This window comes from Bos mutus, chromosome 2 (genome assembly GCF_027580195.1).
Source record: "Bos mutus isolate GX-2022 chromosome 2, NWIPB_WYAK_1.1, whole genome shotgun sequence".
NCBI lineage: Eukaryota > Metazoa > Chordata > Mammalia > Artiodactyla > Bovidae > Bos > Bos mutus.
This window is the reverse complement of record NC_091618.1, coordinates 95,410,453-95,429,155: the sequence shown is the minus strand read 5'-3', so window position 1 is coordinate 95,429,155 and position 18,703 is coordinate 95,410,453. Positions and strand designations below refer to the sequence as shown.

General features: G+C 34.7%; 1 pseudogene; it reads left to right on the top strand.

Moving 5' to 3' along the window:
- Positions 1–13,663: 13,663 nt before the first annotated feature.
- Positions 13,664–13,818, top strand: LOC138984956 (U1 spliceosomal RNA; annotated as a pseudogene).
- The last annotated feature ends 4,885 nt before the right edge of the window (positions 13,819–18,703 follow it).

Sequence of the window (18,703 nt, the reverse complement as noted above, 5' to 3'; positions counted from 1 at the left end):
GGTTAGGGCTGTGCCAATATGTGTATTTGTCACAACTGTCACAGAGACCGCGAACTAGCCAATCACACAGTCCTTAATTAGACAGTTATATTTCGCTTTTTAGAAATTGTCCTCATGTAAAATGGTGTCTGAGACTCAAGGAAGGTGCTGAGAGCTAAGAGGGCAAAGAATGCCAGCAGAAAAACACTTTGATTTCTTTGTAGAGGATTTAGTAACTGCTGTATGATTTCTTAAATATAGAAATAAAATGTATAAGAGAAGTTGTACAAATTTAGCAAGAAAAAAAGGCAATATAAGGATTATTGAAATAGCAATAGGCTGAATTAAACATTACCATAGTGTAATATGCTTTCATATGGATTTTTAAACTATAAATTAAAAAATTTTTAAAACAAAATGAGCATTCAAATAGTGAAGAGATCATAGATGTCTTAAAAATCTTTATATAGGTTCACAATTTTGACATTGGCTTTATTTGAAAAGCAAATTATCTGTTACAATTTCAATTATCTATTACTGAAGGTATATCACATATTTTTGTCAAAGATTATTTATGCTTTTATATCTTTGAAAAATTATAGAAACATCTATATAGCATAATTCTATAGTTTTTCAGAAAATAAATCAGGGTCTTTCATTCTGAAAGTAAAATATATTGAATATCTTGCCACATTTTTTATTTTAATTTTTATCATATATTTATACACAGTTATAAAGTTTCATGTACAATGAAGTAGACAAAAATATATCAGTAAAATTGTGTCTGTGCAGATATTATACCTTTATATGCATTTACCTTGTCTGTGAAAATGACACTAATATACTCTTTTACTGATATTATCATCATATATTTTTACATTTTGAAAATTAGAAATTGAAACCACATTTACCTTTTAAGTAAAAAGTCATCAACGCACTGGTAATTTTTGCCAGCAAGATTGCCTTTTGATAAAAATATTATGAATTTTATAATCTTGAATATAAGTAAATAAGCATGATTTTTTAAATATTGTGAAAATTATTATAAACTTATTTTTTTATGTGATTTCATAGGTTTTAAGGTTTTTAAGCTAATTTTAACCAGTATAGAACTACTTTGAGTTTCTGGAACCTGAGGGTGGAAAGTCCTAAAAATACTAATAAATGAAAGCTACACAACATCACTAAGAGCTCTTTCTAAGAAATTAATAATTTAAATGGAAGATTTAAGTCTCTAATGTAGATGAAAGAAATGTAATTTATTTGTTTGTTTTTAACAGTGGAAATTTCATGTATATTAAAAGCAAAAAAATATATCTATTTTGGGGTAACTTGCACAGCTCATCCCATTTTAAATCTTTATTCAATAGGCATATCATAGAAGTTTTAACAGTCATAGCAGATTAACCTTGCCTGTGCTTTTGGAGGCTAGTCATCTGATGAATTTACATGCAGCTGGATGAAAATGCTATTTGGAGAGAGATTGAGAGTTTATTTGATTAAATCCCTTTCTCCACTACCTTGACCTCTTTCTTGTGAAATAATCAGAACTGTTTAGCAAGAATATTCAGGCATTAATAATGAATTGCTTTTGAGCCGATTTATTCTGCATGCAACAAACCCATTGGTGTCCCTGCTCTTTTCTTTTTTGCTTTTGTAAATAGCACCTTATTTAATGAACACAATGATTAGAAACAGTAAGAAACATATCTTTGAGGAGTTTTGTTTAATAATTTGTAGGCTGTTTTGCTACTTGTAGTTCTAATTGCTATGTTTTCACTTTCCTCTTCTTCCAAATACTGCCTGCCCACAATTTGTACAAAGGTGGGATGCGTTAGGCAGGGCCAAATGCTTCTGGATGATAGGATGGCAGCTACTTGATTTATCCTCACCAACTATAAGGGTGGTTTTGAGAATTTATGCATACTATGATGTTAAATAGTGATTCCATTGTTTGTGCAATTAATCAGATGGCAGTTATTTTTCTGAACAATTGTTAGATCAATTTTCATAGAATTTTTTATTTTGAAGACTTTTTATAGATTATCTAGTAGTGCAAGCTATTTCTCTTTTAAGAGAAAGAAATTTATCTGCAAGGAAATTAAATTAATTCCCTATCTTGTACAGCTAGACTTGTGTTGAAACCAAATCCACTTTGGGTTAGGAAAAAGGGGAAGGTATCCCCCTGTTCTCTTCTTCCATTTGAAATATAGTTGAAGGACAAGATAGTCACACATAAAATGGCAATTAACAATTAATGTTAGTTGCTGATGAATGAAATAGGAACTCTTTACCTTTACTGTTTTAAGAGGAGGAATTTACCTCCTGTGCATCTCCCTGGAGTATTACTGGATGAATTCCAGGCTTTATTTGGCAATATAACATTGGTCAGTGTTTGGAACATATGATAATCTTCAAGTGTAACTTTGACATGAAGTAATAGGAGTAAGTGGAAATTTTTAAAGTGTGGTGCATATTTAATACTTTTGATACTTGAATGTGGCAGATTTGCTGTATACATAACCTACTGTATTGTCACCTATTATAAGGCTACAGTATCTTGTCTTTATACTAAATCAAGCTTCATTATAATTTGTTTCTTAATAATAACATGCACTTGACTATAATATGTAAAATGCTTGGCTTTCATGAACAACTCTATGGAAAAGCTGTAGAGTATCTAATTTGCATTTAGCAATGATGTTACATTTACCATATACTAAACTGCAGAAAATCTAATCTAACATCATAATTTAAAATAATAATTTCTAGGGCTTTACAAGTAGGATACAAGTCAGATTACAATAACATTGTACTATTTCTGTTGAGTAAAACAGAGTTGGCTCATTATTTTGTCCCTCAAAAGTATTCAGGAAAGACTTAATTCTTTAATAATGAGAATAGCATTACATTGAGAGGGAAGACCATTTAAATTGTCATAGGTGGGTAAAATTTTTCTTTCTTGATCATAATTAGTCATTTTGGGGTCTCTAATCATATCATTAATATGCTAAGTTTAGGGGAGAGGTTTTATGACACTCAAATGACCTGACAGCAATCCTGTTGTAAAAACCATATCTGGTTTTCAAAAATGTCTATATTTTTAATTATGAAGTACTGCATACTTCAAAAATTCACATTCAAGAAAAGTAGAAAATAAAACATTTTTATAGTGATATCTAAATTTATCCACTCTCAAACTTTTGTTATATTTTTTGATGTTTCATATCCTATTAATATTATGTAGTGTTGCAAATTTGATTCTTAATTTGACCATATGGATTTGAGGATAAGATTTGTTAATATTGATGCATACATTTTTGAAGATTTCTGAAAAATATAAAATATATTGAATAAATGTTTGAATGCTGCTGCTGCTGCTAAATGCTGCTGTCGCTTCAGTCATGTCCAACTCTGCACGACTCCAGAGATGGCAGCCCACCAGGCTCCCCCATCCCTGGGATTCTCCAGGCAAGAACACTGGAGTGGGTTGCCATTTCCTTCTCCAATGCATGAAAGTGAAAAGTGAAAGTGAAGTCGCTCAGTCTTGTCCGACTCTTAGCAACCCCATGGACTGCAGCCTACCAGGCTCCTCCATCCATGGGATTTACCAGGCAAGAATGTTTGAATACTTATGTGCAATTAACTCTAGAGTACATGTTGGAAAACACAATCTTACCCCCAAGAATTGTATGATGTATATCAGGAGCAACATTTTTACATTTAACTATAAAAATAAAGTCAGTGGCATTAAAGACTGAAAATTGCAGCACATAAGGAAGGAGGTCATTTTTAACAGACAATCAGAAAATCCTTCAGGGAGAAAATTTTATTTTGGATCAAGCTGAACTTCAGTTCAATTAAACCCAGAAAGCATTTAGTATTATCAACCATGATATGATCTCTGTTTGGAAGGAACTTATAGATACAATAAAGATACATTGGAAAGGACAACAAATTCTATCTGAGCTGTCAGAGAAAGCCTCATGAAATAAGTTGTATTTGACCAAGATCTTAGTTAAATGAGATAAAAAGAGAGGTGGAAGCATTTTGAGATGAACGAAAAGCAAAAAAAAAAGAGGAAGAATTAGGGTGTGAAAGGCCATGTATCTTCTGAAAAGAGAAGACTTGCCAGTGTGGCTGAATCATAGGAAAATGGAGCACAGAGATACCTGGTGAAATAAGAATTGAAATTGGACTTGAAACACCTTGTAGGTCTGAGCAGCCAAGTAACAACCTCTGTCCTGATTTCTTTTCTTTTCTTTTTTTTTTGGTCTCCATTGTTTTTTCTCTTCCAGGAAAACAACCTTGACAGTTCTGCGAGAGCTCAGTTAGAATGGGAAAGCAGAGAAAAATGAAGAAATTTAACTTCAGATTGAGGCAATGTCATCAGCTAGAAATACCCTGAGAGCAATTTCAACTTCTAAATGATATTATGCCTCTGACAACATTTGTGCTGAACAATTTCCAGTGCATTCTTTACTTTGTTTCTAATTAATTAGACAATAATAGAAACTAGAGATCTTGAGAAATTTAGATGACAATCCTTGTAGCTAAGAAAATCCATACCTTCCTATTCCCAAAATATGCAAATCAATTTTAGAGTAAATTAAAGATTTTTAAGATTTCCTTCCCATTTAGGTCACCACAGAGCATTGAGTAGAAGAATAAGAAAGCTCTCACATATATAAGCATATAAGCCCTTCATTTTAGAGTCCATTCTTCCCTTTTCTTAAAAAGCCTTCATTGTGCAGAGCAAACCATACCAGACTTACTGATCAAGATATCCTCTAAGTTTAATAGGCCTGAACTTTCGTTGGAACACAAAGGCTGCTGCTGCTGCTAAGTCGCTTCAGTCGTGTCTGACTCTGTGTGACCCCATAGATGGCAGCCCACTAGGCTCCCCCATCCCTGGGATTCTCCAGGCAAGAACAGCGGAGTGGGTTGCCATTTCCTTCTCAACGGCATGAAAGTGAGGTCATTCAGTCATGTCCGACTCCTAGCGATCCCATGGACTGCAGCCTACTAGGCTCCTCCGTCCACGGGATTTTCCAGGCAAGAATACCAGAGTGGGGTGCCATTGCCTTCTCTGGGAACATAAAGGACTGCATCTGTAATCTCTGCTGCTGCTGCAAAATCGCTTCAGTCGTGTCCGACTCTGTGCGACCCCATAGTAGTTCCTTCTAATTTTAGTAAAATCTCAATGTCTCTTGACAGTTTTCAATTTTATTCCTTAGTTACCTCTTGAAGTTTCTCTCCCAGACTCTCTGTGCTTCCCCTAAGACAATAACCTCATCATCCCACAATGAAAGGATGTGGGATCTACTGGTCTTGGACATAGGTTGATGATGGAACCTGGTCAAGGAAAAAGGAGTAAGGGAGAAGGAGGAATCCAGGACAATTCTGAGTGTTGGGGACAATACTGGTGCTATTAATAAAATTGTAAAATTAGGAAGAGAGCATGCTTGGAGGAAGTGGTAGATAATAAAGCAGGATTCTGTTTTACTTAGAAATTTATGGCTAGGTAGTCTTCTAACCTTCATGAGTGGCTTTGGCACAGTGGTGAGAAGCAATCCACACTTCAAGAGAGTAAAAGTTGGTGGATGGGGAGATGTGCACTAGAGATATAGAGGACATTGTAAATATTTGATAACAAAGGTAAAACCAATGATAAGATGTTGTCTTGAAAATGAAAAGGGAAAGCAATTTCTACAGCAGAGAAATTATGCCTGGGTTGAAAGGCTCTAGAAAAGTGAAGGACAAGCACATTCACATGAAAAAACATCACTTTCTTGAATAAAGACAGAAATTGAAAGCAAGGGATAAAAGTTGAGGTTCTGAAGTAGAAGATGGTATTCACAGCAGATAAACTCCATCTTCTCATGAAATAGTAGCCAAGGCAATTTGCAAAATTGCTGTTCTTTTAAACAAGGTAGAGATCATTTCAGAGTTGCAACTGAGAAAAATAATGAAATCACACACATACAAACAAAAAGTAAAAGAATCCTGAGAAGTAGTGAGGGCCTGGCTATGGTTTAGTAGACTTATTCTACCCTTATACTTCCAACATGCCCTGTGAGAGTGGAGTTTCAGTTTCTAATTGTTTTGTCCATTTCTGGATGTTTAATCTCATAATAAAATTTTAAACACCATGTCACAATTAATGTGTTTGAAGCTATCCTGTGCCAACTTTGTAAAAGTTTTCCTTATGATGAACTGAAAACTTTCTGTCTGTAACCCTGGTATTAATCTATCAGGAAAAAACCCTATGCTCTCATTAGGAGTCCTTGTTATGTGCTATTGCATCCTTCTTTGCTTTTAAAACTCTGGACTAAACACTTTATTTCATTAAATAATTTCTAATATCATTGAATTTCTTTCATCTTCAATAAGAGAAAAATACACATTATTTCAGGGAAGGCAATGGCACCCCACTCCAGTACTCTTGCCTGGAAAGTCCCATGGACAGAGGAGCCTGGTAGGCTGCAGTCCATGGGGTCGCTAGAGTCGAACATGACTGAGCGACTTCACTTTCACTTTTCACTTTCATGCATTGGAGAAGGAAATGGCAACCCACTCCACCGTTCTTTCCTGGAGAATCCCATGGACGGGGAAGCCTGGTGGGCTGCCGTCCATGGGGTCGCACAGAGTCGGACACGACTGAAGCAACTTAGCAGCAGTAGCAGCAACAACAACACATTATTTTGCCCAAAAACTGCACACACATTTAGAAATAACTCTAAGCTCAAATAATATAAATTATTACAAACAAAGGTCTATTGCTTGATTTACTTTCTGGTTTGTACATGTTTATATAAAAATTGTTTTGTTTACCTGGAACTCTATTCAATCAGTTTAGATTAATTCATACTCGCATTTCCAAAGATACAGTGTTGTGAGGAAAAGATGGAGATGAAGAATCGGGAATGAGATTTATAAGAGAACTTGAGAAAAATATTCAAATAATTTTTATTATTTGAAAATGTTAATGCTTGATATTAGGAGGAAATGGGATTATATATATTAATCCCCTATGAGTTAATTTCTTCCAGGAGTGGGGGTGGCATACTTTAGAATAAAAGTGACTGTTTCTTATCATTCTCATTGCATTTTTCCAAATAAGACTATGATTGAAAAATTACATTTTATGATCAATATCCTAGATTTATCAGCTTTCTTCCCCCTCTGTCATAGAGTAAGTCCACAAGTTTATGAGCATTTATTTCCTCTACTGTGAATGCCTATATTCATTAAAAGAAAATATTCATTGTTATACTCCTCACACTATGTCTAGAAAAGGTTAACTCATTTAACCAATATGGTAATATTATTCTTCATAGATTGATTTCTTTATTGACCACAATTTAGATTATTGATATACATGATAAAATGTGGGAACATTCTAATATGTTATAGGACTCTTTTTCCTTGAAATTTAATATAACTCAGAAAATAACCTTCAGAGAATGCAGAGTATGCATATAAAAATTCTTTATATAATATTAGTTTCAAAATCATTGCAGTTGGCTTAGAAATGTTGGTAGAACTTAAAAGCTATCTACACGTTTAGTCAATAAAATAGTTTATACCCAGTATTCAGTCCATTTTCTACATTAAAGCTAGTCTAAATATTAATGAAAATTGCAACAGAGAGAATTGCATTAGTTTCTGACAAGATTATAGACTGCAAAAGGAAATTTACAATCACTTGTCATAGCCTAGGCCAATTCAGAATCCAGATACCCTCTGTCTTGTCAAAAGTTTTACCTTAGGCCATATATACCCTTCCCACCTGCCACATTTTCAGTAGGAATCTTCAGAACAGATTTATTAATCCTTCAAAAGCTTCCATAGTGGCATAGTCTACACTGATTATCTAAAATGTTCAGAACACTTTGAAAAAATTAACCATTACTAGAGTGAATTTTTCTACCTTTCTTTCCCCTTCTCTACCAAGGAGCAGAAGTGAATGGAGAACCCAAACTTTTAAGCTTCCTCTTATAAAATAAAATCAAACTAGCATATTTGAGCAATTTAAGCTGATTCTAGGAAAGGATTATTAGGGTTGTAATTTACTCTTTCTTTCAGAAATTAAAGCCTACTCTGAATTTTTCTCTTGTTCATTGTACTAAGAATTTAGTGCATATTTAATTTTTGTCTATGTTTGTCTATGATTAATTCTAAATAATGTGCTATTTCAATTCCAGTCATTCATTTGATTTATATTCTCTGGCATTTTCAGCTTTGATTCTGTATTTCTTCCCCAGTTTTCTTATCAATGGTCATTTTGACTGTATCCCACCCAAAATTAAGATTCTTAAATTCTACACAGCACTTACAACTTTAGGTTTTATTATATTTGTGAGAAGTATTTATGAAAATATCAATAATTCTTTCAATTGTAGGTTGATAATGCTTAAAATGACCAATGATTCACTTACTGTGTGCTAAGAATTGCTTTAAATTCTTTGCATAAATAATTACTTTAATTCTCAGAACAACTCTATGCAGTATTGTTATTATCATTATTCTAATTTTGCAGATGAAAATTGTGGCAGAGAATGTAAGTAACTTACTCAAGATCAAAGACCTGGTGGATGGAAAAGATAGAAATTTTAAGTCATGTAGCTCCCAGTTTCTGTACTCTTAATCATGGACACTACTGGATCTTCATAAGGTAGGAGTTTTGGGGGCCAGGGCCAAAACTCTATTCCCAAATGAGGCCAATTATTCTATTTTTGGTAAAATTCATTTTTATAGATGGCTGTTATAGAATATGAGATTTTAAGTCTATTAGAGAAAGATGACCAACTTTGAAGTCAGCTAAAATGGGCTTGAATTCTCTTTTTTATAAGTAACATATTGTATGACTAAATTTGAATCTTTTTCTTCATTTCTCTGGCCCTGTTTCTTTGCTCTCATGAGGATTAGAACAGTGACATATAAAAGGTAACTGCACAAAATCTGGTTCATAGTAGATTTTCTCCCTTTTCCCTATAAGAAAAAAAAAAGAAATAACCTATTTTCTTTTTTCCTCTGTTATTGCATATAGGTGTAGCCTGAAGAAGTAAAGGATTGATGTCCTTGGTCTAAGGCTGGAAAAAAGCTAGGTATTTTATGTATTGATTTGCAATATTTAAGCTTCCTGTTTTCCTATCTGTGAATTAATTAGGTGCGTCACAATAGATGCACTCTTCCCTTCTCTATTCCAGAGTTTTAATCTTCCTCCTGAGGAATGAGCATTTTATTTTACAGATTTTACTAGAACCAAGCATGGGAGAGGAAGAAACACTCCGCACCATGTCGCAGACAACTCCTACTTGCTATATTTTCTGAAAGTTTGTTCTTCTTTGTGAGGAGTATACATAGTCAGTTCAAGTTCCATGAGATTAATGAAATGCTTACATAAATTATTGTAATTGGAGATTATATCTATTGACGAAAGACTCTGCTGAATATTTCAATGCAACTAGGATTACATTTTGGTCTTAACTCATCTGCCTTTTCAGATATACCATAAGGAAACCTACGAAACTTTTGAAAATAGAGAAAAATCCTACTCAGCACCAAGAGTACATTTTGAGTTTTAATACATGTGGTCAGTTTGAAGGAGTATAATGAAAGAAACTAAAAGTGAAAGCGTTAGTCACTCAGTCATGTCTGTCTCTAGCCCACCAGGCTCCTCTGTCCATGGGATTCTCCAGGCAAGAATACTGGAGTGGGTTGTCATTCCCTTCTCCAGGGTATCTTCCCAACCCTGGGATCAAAACCAGGTCTCTGGCATTGTAAGTGGGTTCTTTACCATCTGAGCCACCAGGGATGCCAAGAAGTTAATATATTACCAGGGAACTGAAATAATATCTGTTGTTAATTTGGGCTTTACTTCTTGTGTTAATTAGAGGTATTAAGGCTATGGTATACTTCTCAGGTGATGCTACTGGTAGAGAATCCACCTGCCAATGCAGGAGATGCTAGAGACATGGGTTCAATCCCTGGGTGGGGAGGATCCCCTGGAATAGGAAATGGCAACCCACTCCAGTATTCTTCCCTGGAAAATGTCATGGGCAGAGGAACCTGGAAATCCGCAAAGAGTCTGACACAATTTAGCGGCTGAGCATGCACTATTACTGACGTGTGTGTGTGTGTGTGTATGCGTGTGTGCGCGTGCGTGCTAAGTCACTTCAGTTAAGCCTCAATAAAAAAAAAAAAGTACTTAGTATCTCATTAATATGACAAAAGAGTCATGTAAAGCTGAGATTATTGACAGTAAAAATAGATAAATGTAAAGAATACATCCCAGTTAAAAGGTGAATGATTTTAAACGCTTTGTAAAGTATTTGTCAAAAATTAAATGCGTCTGGAATGAAACTGTTTTTTAGCTAAATATTTGTGTATTGCCATGAAGTTATTCCAGTGTTTGTATACATTTTGGAAGTATTTGAATTGTGTGTTAAATTCTGATTGTTGTTGTTTAGCCAGTAAGTCGTGTCTGACTCTTTTGAGACCCCATGGACTGTAGCCCGCCAGGCTCCTCTGTCCGTGGAATTCTCCACGCAAAAATACTGAAGTGGGTTGTCCTTTCCTCCTCCAGGGGGTCTTCCTGACCCAGGGATTGAACATGGGTCTCCTGCATTGCAGGCAGTTTCCTTACTACTGAACCACCAGGGAAGCCCTAAATTCAGGTTAATTATGTGTTAATCAAGTTATTGTCAGCAAGAGATTTGAGGAGGACCCTGGAAGAAGGCAAATGTTACATTTGCCTCACGCAGTGTTTTTGTTTTCTCTTTTTATGACTTATAGATAGGTTTCAAAACAAGTGCAAAGTCACTGAAATGATTCAAAAACGTACACGATTGGCAAGAGGACACTGAGTATATGAAAATTAAAATAGACCTGGAGATTCTTTCTTTTTCTGACAAATTTGCATGCTACTAATTCAATACTTAGGGCGGATGATAGGACAGATTTTAAGAGTTTAAAGGCATTATTGGTTATTTACCGTAAGAATTTGGATTTTCTTTGTATAAAGCAAATTCTGAAATTATCTCCTCTGAAATCTAAAGTTCCCTACAATTTATAATATTAGGAAAATGAGTTGTTTTTAGTTAGCATATTTTCCCTTATATTTTATTTTATATTTCACCCAGTTTCACTGTCTGGATGATGATCATCTATGTAATATATGTTAGGAATTTTCACTTGAAGGACCATGTATCTTTAAATGTCTTCTCTTTATTCGTCCTAGTTCTAACACATGTAATTTCCCCTTTAATTTGACATCATTTAACGGCACATTACACGTCAATGATGTGATCTGTGAATATTTACAATGTTCATGTCATTTTTATTTTCTAATCCAATTTAAGTAGCTCTGCTTTTTATGACATCATGAATTCTTCAGTCTTTTTGGTCTTTTTGGGACTAATTATTCCATTAGTTCCTTTGAACTAGCTCTGTGTTGTCAGTCATTTCTTCTCTTTTGATCATAAGACCTTTGCTGCCCTCCTTTGCATGTACAATCAGTTGTAGGTCTATGCAACCAAGCTAAGGAGCAAGTACTAAGTTCTCCTTGCAGACTGCTGTTCCCAATTATTTCTGTCCAGAATGCACTTTGCAGGTAAATCTTCCTACTCTAAAACCATGGCTTCTAATGTTCTTACCTGCTGAAAAATAAACTTGGATATATTTAAAAATATTTTTATAATAATAGTAAATATTTTATATAAAGTACTTTCACTTAAGACAAAGGTTTAAAGAAAACGAGTTAAAAAAAAAACAGAAGAAAAGCAGACTAAATTTCAATTGCTGCAATATTACATGACACATAGTCTATGTTTATTGTTCAAAGCTGCTTTTGGCAGAATTACAAAATGTCCTAGATTCAACTTTTGAAAAAAATGTAGTCTTTCTTGGTATTTCCCATCTCCATTTGCCTGCTAACTTATATAAAAGTTTATAGGTGTGGTTACTTTTAAGCAGCATCAAGGCAAAAGATAATTTAGAGTGATTTAAGCGTGACTTTGTGTTTAACCCTCTTGTTTACTAGGAAATTTAACATTGCCTCTGTAATGCTAAGGAGCTCTGCTGTCTGTTGCTGCCCTCTGTAGTGATGACAAAGAGAGCACAGGATCAGTTCGTAGTAGAATCTGACTAAAAATTTTCTCTAGAATGCAATTGCTGCCTAGTTGAGATTCATATATTTTTGAAAATAAAAAGCCAATGGGTGTATTTTTTTTCATTTGAAGTGTTCTTCAGCAAGTACTAGACACTAAGAACATAACCTGACTGCTTTTTTAAGTATAATGCTTAAATATTGCAATGTGATTCATTTAGTCTGATTGAAAGTACCGCTAAGAATACTTACATATAAACTAAAATGGTAAAATAATATATTTAAAAAGTAGATTTATGACTTAAGATTTCAGATTGGATGGCAACAACTAAGAATGGTCCAGAATTTCTGCCTTTATCAGCCAATTTTATATTAAGCCATTTAATTCTCCCTGAGGCTGTTACCTTATGGATCAAATGGGATCATTGTAGAGCTAAATTCATACAAAGAATGCAGTTTGTACTCATCCCTGGTGGCTCAGACCATAAAGATTCTGCTTTCAGGACAGGAGACCCAGTTTTGATCCCTGGGTCAGGAAGATCCCCTGGAGGAAGGCAAAGCAACCTGCTCCAGTATTCTTGCCTGGAGAATTCCATGGATAGAAGAGCCTGGTGGGCTACAGTACATGGCGTTGCACAGAGTCAGACACGACTGAGAGACTTTCACAAGATCTATCTATATAATAAGCATGTTTATTTCCTTAGCTAGGTTTAGTCTGATTTAACAATGAAATGAGCTGCCTAGGTGGTGCTAGTGGTAAAGAACCTGCAAGCCAGTGCAAGAGACATAAGAGACGAGGGTTTGATCCCTGGATGGGGAAGATCCCCTGAAGGAGGGCATGGTAACACACTCCAGTATTCTTGCCTGGAGAATTCCATGGACAGAGGAGCCTGACGGGCTACAGTCCATAGCGCTGCACAGAGTTGGACACGACTGAAGCAACTTGTCATGCACACGCACAACTGTGAAATAGTTAAAATTCGTTCTTTCCTTCTCATTCCCTTTAAAACACTGCTCCCATTGCCCCTTCTTCTGGGAATAGGGTAAGAGAAGATTAGTCCAAGGGACAGGCAGTTGCTGAGTTAAGGAGGAACTTACTAGGATCCGAGTCATGTCTAGGAAGAGACAACAGAAATATACGCTCTTGAAAAGAAGACCGGCTGAAGCTAAACAGGGCTTACGGCCCTGGTTAAGTGGCCTGAGGCTCAGGGCAAAGGGTTCTTGGCAGAAAATCTCAGAGTCTATAAAATAAGACTATAAAAATAAGGCCATCTTTGCTAGGATTAGGGTGTGGCCAGAGTATGACCACCCTTTGAAAGAACAGCTAATTTCATGTGATGGCTCTTTAAAATTCTTCTATATCATAAAGTCTTTTATATTATAAATTATTTTATAGCATAAAGATGTGAGTTTGTGTACTAATTCTGCCATTTACTGGCTGCCTGGTTATCCTAGAGCCAGATTCTTTGATTTCTCTGAGTCTCAGCTCCCTCTGTAAAACTGGGGTTACTTTTGAAATAATATTGCTAAAACTCCTGATCTAATGTGTATTATTAAAAATAGTAGATATTTACACTTACCTGGTAGGGGAGGTACCATGACCATGAAGATGGTTTTCCCAGTTAGGTTCATCCACTTCACACCAGTGTGCTGATCCCTGCAATTTCCCCAAATGTGGGAAGCCCAACTGTATAATTTGTGATAGTGGAGGCTGGTATTTGCACTAAAAATAGCATTTAATAAAAGTTAATTCATTTTAAATCTGGTCAAGATAAGAGCAGTAACTGGATAGGTCAACTAGTGAGTAACATCAGTGAGTTTATTTAAGAAGGATCAAAAGAGACCATGAAACTTTTCTGAATTTCTGGAATTATATGACCTATGTGATTGCCTGATATATATGTATTTCCATAGAAGAGAATTCTAGAACTGACGGGAAGACATTGAGATGTGGCCAGGGATGAGCTTTTGTACCATGCTTTCTATGAGTCAGTTGCCATGTTTAAACTTGTATTGACTTATACTTTGATTTTTCAAAGACACCATCCCTGAGGTATAAATTCAGCCTAAGTCTGACTATGACTCCACATGTCTGACTGTGACTCCAAGATGTGTTTAGTTTGTGGAGGTAGCTCATATGATTAATATTTAAATGTTAAGAGACAACTTGCCTAAATGACATGTGGCATAATTAACTGACTTTTTTTTTTCTGTTTAGTGGCATTGCCATTGGGAATGTTTATGGAGATCATATTTAGCTTTCAATGTAGTTTGAGGGAATAGTTGCAAAAAAATAATGATTATTCAATAGACTGTATATCTTTTTTATTTCTTTTAGCTTAAAAAACAAGTGGCCAATTTTATAAACTCACCTCAACATAATCAGCACTTAAAATGTTGGATGAGGAAAAGTTGAGAGTTTTGGAGGGTGACTGATGAAGCCATGATTTACTGGCCTTCTTACATTGTCTCAATTTTCTTTTGAAAACAAGAGAATACAATAAGCATTTAAGTATTTAACTTTCATAAGTAAAAGTAAGAAGTGATTTATTTAACAATGTTCAAAATGAACTTTGGAACTGATGAAAATAAACATATGGTCCTGGAGCTAGAATATCTGGTGGTTTTGAATCACAAATGTGCTACTTCCTAGATCCATGACACTGGGCAACATTCTATGCCTTTCTGTGTTTTACTTTTCTCTATGGGACAAACTAATGGGACAAACTATAGATCTCACAACACCATGCTGTGAGGAGTAAGCAAGTTAATTCACGTAAAGCATCTACCTATATTTGTAGGCTTACAGGGAAACGAAACAATACAATATAAATCCAAGGTTTAGAGACAGTTACGGTGTGGCTCAGATGGTAAAGAATCTGCCTTCTATACAGGAGACCGGGGTTTGAACCCTGGGTGAGGAAGATCCCCTGGAGAGGGGGATGGCAAACCACTCCAGTACGCTTGCCTGGGAAATCCCATGGACAGAAGAGCCTGGTGGTCTGTAGCCCATGGGGTCGCAAAGAGTTGGACACAACTTAGTGACTAAACAACAACAATAGTAGTGGTAAAACAATAAGTAGGTTTTAGAATAGTTGTCCAATTAGATGTTTTTCTTTGAATGATTATAAGAAAGGTATTTATTATGCAAAGTCCATAGCGTGGCAATTTTATTTAGAAACCTCTGAAACGTTTTAAGAAACAAATTGAGCCATAGACTTTGAGCATCTCTACCAGCTTAATGTTGTTCTTGGCTATAAGAGTCTTATTCAAAACATTGAGCAGTTTGATGGCAAGCATCTCATTTTCTAGGTGCATTTAATAATAGATGTGTTTCAAAGTCCTGTGCTTATTACATTATTGGTGACTGGATACTTGTAAAAAGTTAAGGTGGTTGTTGGTAGTCGGCCTCCTTGGTGATGCTCCCTATTTTTTAATGCCTGCTTTTGTAGAGTACAATTTAATCAATGTTTTAACTGTGAGTCAAAAGTACATATTTTATGAATTCTCCTTAAAGGTTTATAATTTTTTCTTTTACTACTAATATACAAAATGACCATTTTATGTCTCTAATGATTGTGTCTCAATAGCCCAATACAATTACTAATAGAGAACTACATGGTCTGAAATGAGCTCTAATATAATTATTTCTATCCCTGGGTTGTGGATAATTCAATCTTCAGCTCTGATGTACTCAGTTAAACATGGTGGATTTACATACCCACAGTCTTAGGTATGTATCTAAAGAGGCCAACTAGTATCATGAATAATCATTTCATTTTGGTATTTATCTAGTCAAAATCAGGTTTCTGAAAGCCTTACATGATTTTTCTCAGGTGCTCAATATTAATGAAGGAAAAGAAATTTATATGAAATACTTAGGCTTACAGGCATTTGAAACAGTCTGCCAACAGTATAAATGGAATTTCAAAGTTTGTATTTTAATTTTTTTCCAAGTGAATTTACAAAGCGCTATTTTCAAAACATTCTCACCAGCAACACATGTTTGTTCTTTACTGTACTGAATTTGTGCTGTATTATAGATTCTTAGTAAATATAATAATGAATATATATAAATGATTGAAATAGAATAATGGTGATATGCTTTGACCTTGTTTAAAGAGTTATTCTGAAGTTCCAGTTCACATAGCCTTTTACTCCTTTTTATACTACTCTGTAATTTCAAGAATTTAGAACAATAAACTAACTCTGTTGCTAAAGAAAAATTTGAGAGTAATTGCTATGGTTTTACATTTGCTTAACACCAAGGTTGCTAAGCCCCAAGAGCTAAAGGAAACATTGAATCATGAAGACTATTCATTGAGCTTTTGCTATCTAAGAGAATCTATTTTGTAAATATAGCACAAAATACTTATAAATTCAACTGATTTAGAATATTTTTTTCCATTCTTTGCTATGTTACCTGAAGTGTCTATAATTAGAAATATTCCTCTGGGTTTGGGCATTATCACAATTGTTACCTAGAAAGTTAAACGGTTACTACACATTAGCCTACGAACACATATGATCTTATCAAATATGTAGCTCAAACAGTATTCTGAAGAAAAAAAATAATATATTGGAATAGGAAAATCCTAGTTCATGGATTATTCTGAAAAGGGCAACTTTGAGTGGCATAAATCATATAGAGTTTAGCCCTGATATAAAATAACAACAACACAGTTGTTATCTATTGATAACAATAGATTATTGTTATCTACTGATAGCAATGTTATCAACATTGTTATCTTCATGTTGATGTTTGGCAGAAAATGAAGCAATTATCCCTCAATTTAAAAAATAAATTAAAAAACATTATTATCATTCTAATTGGTTCACCAGTGAGCCCAAGTAGTCATTCCTTATGAAAACAAATCAATGGAGATATTGCTTACATTACAATGAAAAATATGTGAGTTCTTTGGATTTGATGAATGATTTACCAAATATTTAATACATATTTTTTGGCATTGTCTATTTACTATTAACTTTATTTCTAGGATTGGTGTAGTGGTGAGATAGCTCCAAAATATGGCTTCTGGTCCTTAAAACACTTCTCAGTGTAAAGGAAGAGACAGTTTTTACACAAATAACAGTGGGTAGTAAATGATATAAGAAGCTGAAGTTCTTGAGTAAGAAGGTTAAGACCACATTTCAAATTGGAACACTGGAAAACTAACTGCAATGCCTTTCCAACTGTTTTCCAGAAAGTATTATGGAAATGTATAAGAAGGGACCACTTTTAAAATCAGCAAAACAAATATAAAACATTTACTCTTATTATAAAAATCCACACTGTAAATAACTGCATAGACATTAATACTTGTCCTTCCTTGAAGACATACATATTTTTTCCCTCAGTATGGGATCATTCTAAAAGAACTGTTTTGTAATCTACATTTTAATTTAATGTATCATGAACTCCTTCCCATGGTAATAAAATTCCATGTATAGTACTTGAATATTCATCATTTGTTTTATTCATCTAATAAAAAATTGCTCATGGAGAATTCACTATATTCTTTGCACAGGCATGGTCAGGGGATACAATGTTATATATCAAAGGCATGTGTTACTGATGGCACCCAATCATAGTAGAATTTTGATGTTAAAGGACAAATGGCATAAAAGAAGACAAGGGAAAAGCAGATTTTTTTTTAATCTCCTCTATTAGTCATTGTTGAGAATGTTAACTAATTATTTAGATAATAGACATGCTCATTGAGCTACAAGATCAAGGTACTGATAACTACTTAAGTTTGTTCTGCTGTTCTGCTTCCAAACAGACATAGGTTCAAGTTCTGGCTCCATCACCTTAATGCTGGGCAATTGGTCCTCTTGATTACTGAGAAATGGTTGAAAACTTTCTATTGATTACTGGTCTGGAAGTTCAAAGAGTAGGTAAAGAAAAGTTTGCTTTTCTGTCTCCACATGATTCTGATCATCTGAAACGGGAAAGCATAAATTAAAATTCTGGTGGAACTTATAGATAGCTATATCTAATTTTGTTTTACTTGAAAACATCTATTCTTTATTTACTTTAAATATTTTTAAAATGGAGTATCATTGTTTACAATGTTGTGATAGTTTTTGCTATACAACAGCATGAGTCAGCTATACGTACACATATATACCCTCCCTTTTGAACCTCCTTCCCAACTGCCCCACTCCACCCCATCCGTCTAGGTCACCAGAGAGCACCAAGCTGAGTTCCCTGCACTTGACAGCAGATTCCCACTGCTATTTATTTTATAGATGGCAGGGTAGATATGTCAATCCTAATCTCCCAATTCGTCTGACCTTCCCCTTATCCCTCTGTTTCCACATGTCCATTCTCTAAGTCTGTGTCTCTCCATTCCTACCTTGAAAAATAGGTTCATCTGTATCATTTTTCTAGATTCCATATACATGCTTTAATGTATGATATTCAGACAGTGATTTATTAATAAAGTATATATTTTCAGTACAAGAGTTTTATAATTATTTGCCTATCATCCATTCATTCATCTGTCCATCTAAGTATCTATCATTTACCTATCATTGGAGAAGGCAATGGCACCCCACTCCAGTACTCTTGCCTGGAAAGTCCCATGGACCGAGGAGCCTGGTGGA